Consider the following 4,086-nt stretch of genomic DNA (forward strand, 5'->3'; position numbering starts at 1 on the left):
CCCTGGCAGTGTTCAAGGCCAGGTTGGACAGAGCCTTGGGTGATATGGTCTAGGGTGAGGCGTCCCTGCCCATGGCAGGGGTTGGAACTGCATGATCTTAAGGTCCTTTCTAACTCAAACTATTCTATGATTTAGGAAGTATTTTCATCACTCTGGAAGACAGTCACAATTGCTAAACCTACTGGAATAAATCAAGCTTTCTCCGCAAGTAAAACCATGCACAAAGCAGCATCCTTGACATCTACCCTTGACAGAGGTCACCAGTCTTGACTACTTCAAAGTATCTTATAAACAGTAACGTCAAGTTTCCTACCAACTTGTATTAGGATACAGTTGGATGGTGGCCAACAAGTTAAGGTCTGTTTCCACTGTCCAAAGGAGAGATCAGTATATTGATAATGCAATAACACAGCCTGAATGTCTGGGTTTCAGGACTTGCATAGGAAACCAAACTACTTAAGAGTCACCTGAACTTAGCAGAAGTTGGAACAAACCCTAGATTCTTCTAATGATATTCCTTTATTTATGTTATCTTTCAGCTTTAAAGTGCTAACCAGATGCCATGTCTGCATCCAGCTACTGAACCCCACATCTTAATGAACCCTATTGTTTCTTTAGTAACCGGCCTTTGGGTAACGTATACTCCAAGGTATCAATACATGGTGTGAGGCTACAGAAGAGACAAATTCAACCAGTCTAACTTCTAGCACAGATCTCCCATTCATATATATACGTCCTTGGAGCATGCTTTAAAACAAGTCACAATTCTGTGTGTTCAGAGGCATCCCTTGACAAAGGGAGCACCAAGAGCCACAGCAGCCCATCCGCAACGCAGGACATGGCATCAGTAAGACTCAGCTCAAGAGTGTTCAGACCCCATCACTCATTTTCGAGCCCTGCTGCAATGTTCTGCCTTTGCTGTGCCAGTAATACTCTGCATAACCAGAATAACCTGGATCTGGGAACATGAAAGCCAGGGCTGGAATATAATCTAGAATACAACAGAACTCAATGCACCAATACTAGTGCTAAAGCTCCTGTCTCTAGGTGGGATTCTAGTTACAATCAAGTGTGGAGACTCCATTCTTCCAGGAAGCAACTGTCCCATTGTTCCAGGGAACTCCATTTAAACATTTAATCATTTATTATCCATTTAACCTATCTGCTTGAGATCAGCTCTAGCTTTAGAAAGCAGCACACACAATGTCCTGAAGATAATCTGGTTTACTGGTTACTTGCCTAACTGAGGCAACTTTTGAAGGCAATCAGATGAGCACATGATCTGGCACAAAGGAGGAGTGAGAATAGTCCCCTTGGCATCAAGGTGTCAGATCAATCACAGAATCCTACAGTCCCAGGTTGGAAGGGACCTGGAAGGATCATATGCTCCAACCTTTCTAGGCAAAGCATGATCTACACTAGATGTCCCAGCACCGTGTCCAGCCCAGTCTTAACAGTGGCCAACACTGGGGAGATTATTCCAATGGTTGACTGTTCTCATGGTCAAAAATGTTTCTCTTGTGTCCAGTAGGAATCTCCCCAGCAGTAACTCGTGCCCATCACCCCTTGTCTTCCCTATGTGACTCTTGTAAAAACGGAGTCTCCATTTTCTTTGTAGCCACCCTTTAAATACAGGAAGATGGTGATAAGGTCTCCCTTGAGCCTTCTTTTCTCTTTAGTTTACCATAGAAGCATTAACTTTGAAGAATACTTGGTTTATATAGGTTTTGTTGGTTGGGTTTTTAAGTATCCAGTACAGAAGCTTTCATACCGAGGCTTTAATACTATTCTACAGAAACCTATGGAGTTAAGTGAACAGATATAGTCAGCGGAAAATAAACAGGAAATGAAACAATGACAAAGATAAGATACCTCCAGAAGCATATCAGGAGTCCTCCATGGAACAATGGGGAAGGAATTAATGAGGAAACCCCCACGCCTGCCTCCAGTGGAGCCAGGAGTTTAGTAACTCCCAGCGTGTTCCCAACTCATCACTAGGGTTTAGTGAGACAATGACTCAGTCCAAGAGCTCACTGCTGCCCAAAGAGCCATTCCCGCTCCTTCTCCCGCAGTCAGGGCTCATCCAATGTGATTCAATTTGCTAAATTGGCAGGAAATGAGTTTGGCCAAATACAGGGACGGGGGAAAGAAATCTTGTCTGCTCAGTAAGATGAAGCAGATGCAAGATATCAACCACCAGCACTGATGCAAAATGCATGTGGGGAGGAAAGGAGAGGTCTAAAGGCAGGCTAAGACTCCCCTCTGGCACAGCAGAAAGTATTCAGCTCAGCCATACCTCATGTCTGAGATTTCACAGCTGCTAAGCTGACATAAACATAGCCTGCAGGTAAAAAGTCCTGCTTTTTGTCCCAGCCAAACACTCCTGACACATCCTTGTGTATGGAAACAAAGAATAGTTGTTCCACAACACATGGAACAGCCACGTGAGCTCCAGGGACAGCAGGGAGACAGCAGGATGGTAAGGCTGGAGAATGACACATCACCTTTAGAGCTAGGCCTCAAACCCGACATGCAATTATGGAACTTCCATCAGAAGTGACAGGACAAGGGGAATGGCTTGAACCTGCCAGAGGGGAGATTGAGATGAGCTCTGAGGCAGAAGCTCTTCCCTGGGAGGGTGCTGAGGCGCTGGCACAGGGTGCCCAGAGAAGCTGTGGCTGCCCCATCCCTGGCAGTGTTCAAGGCCAGGCTGGACACAGGGGCTTGGAGCAACCTGCTCTAGTGGAAGGGGTCCCTGCCCGTGGCAGAGGCTTGGAGCTGGAGGAGCTTTAAGGTCCCTTCCTACACAAACCAGGCTGGGGTTCTGTGATTCTAAGTGGCACAACAGTCATTAACATAGTCTCTATTTGGAAGCGGAATGGGATGAGCAATCAGTGCAATGTACTAAATGCTGGAGAGGTTTCTCCCACATCCTCAGAGCAAGAGCTCTACGTGGGATGGATATAATGGAGGGGAAAAAAACCAAAAAGAAATCTAATGAAGTAGTCATACTTGAACAGATGAAGATTTATGGGTAAAGCCTCTAATGTGTTCCTATCCTGCTCAGGGAGAATAAAAGGTAAATATCAATACTTAGTCCATTCTCATCTCCCTTTGCAATCTCACAATGCTATTTTCAGTTTCAATATAAATATTAATCTCCTTGAAGCAAAGCTATAGAAATTCATATTGTTTTGATCTCCCAGTGTGTTAAATTAAAGTTAGGGTGAGGGAAATGCATTAACTCTTACTGATTAAAGACAGCTAAGTGATATAAAACATGCACTGACTATATAAAAACACAATTACGGATATGTTTCCCATACAAGTCAACAGGACTGAAAATATAAGACTACTTATTTTTTGTCACTTGAAGGTCGCATTTGAAGACAGATTCAGCACATTTGTGCTTAATTAGAAGCTATGTTAAAAATCCTGCTGGGTACATTAGACAGGTCAGATTAGACAACAACAGTCCCTTTGTGGGTGCTCAGAGAGATTAGTGCAAAGCACATGACTAATAACAAAACACACTTCCTATATTTCCATAGCAGAAATGCTTCTTTATTAAGAGCTATGGTCTTATGCATGGACTTAAATACTCCACATTACGCTGAGGATTACACAAAGCAATTCCTTTCACCTGTAATGCTTTCCCAGAGCTGTACAATGTTTTGAGTGACTGTTCTTTGCTTGGGACTTACTGCAGCTTCAGAGTTAACAACAGTCAAGAAATACCATGGTGTCGATGGTGAGATGGCACAACTTTATGTATTTTATGCAATTCAACTAGCATCAAAGGCAAAACCCAAGTACACTATTTCTGTATCAGCACCAGTGTGGCAGCAGGGCCAGGGCAGGGATTGTCCCCCTGTGCTGGTGAAGGGGGACCTTGCACCTTGAATCCCGTGTTCGGTTCTGGGCCCCTCATACAGCAGAGACATTGAGGTGCTGGAGGGGGCCAGAGAAGGGCAACGGAGCTGGAGCAGGGCCTGGAGCACAAGTGTGATGGGGAACGGCTGAGGGACCTGGGGGGTTTAGTGTGGAGAAGAGAAGGCTCAGGGGGGACCTTATCACCCTCTGCAA

The 4,086-nt window shown here is 44.7% G+C and overlaps 1 protein-coding gene across 1 annotated transcript in view; it reads right to left on the reverse strand.

Annotated features, from left to right (window-relative positions):
• LOC104406228 (chromosome unknown open reading frame, human C20orf194) overlaps positions 1 to 4,086 on the reverse strand; it is a 62,049-nt gene that overhangs the window by 56,224 nt on the left and 1,739 nt on the right. The window lies entirely within an intron of this gene.

Source organism: Nestor notabilis, unplaced genomic scaffold, assembly GCF_000696875.1.
Source record: "Nestor notabilis isolate BGI_N333 unplaced genomic scaffold, ASM69687v1 scaffold1145, whole genome shotgun sequence".
Lineage (NCBI taxonomy): Eukaryota > Metazoa > Chordata > Aves > Psittaciformes > Psittacidae > Nestor > Nestor notabilis.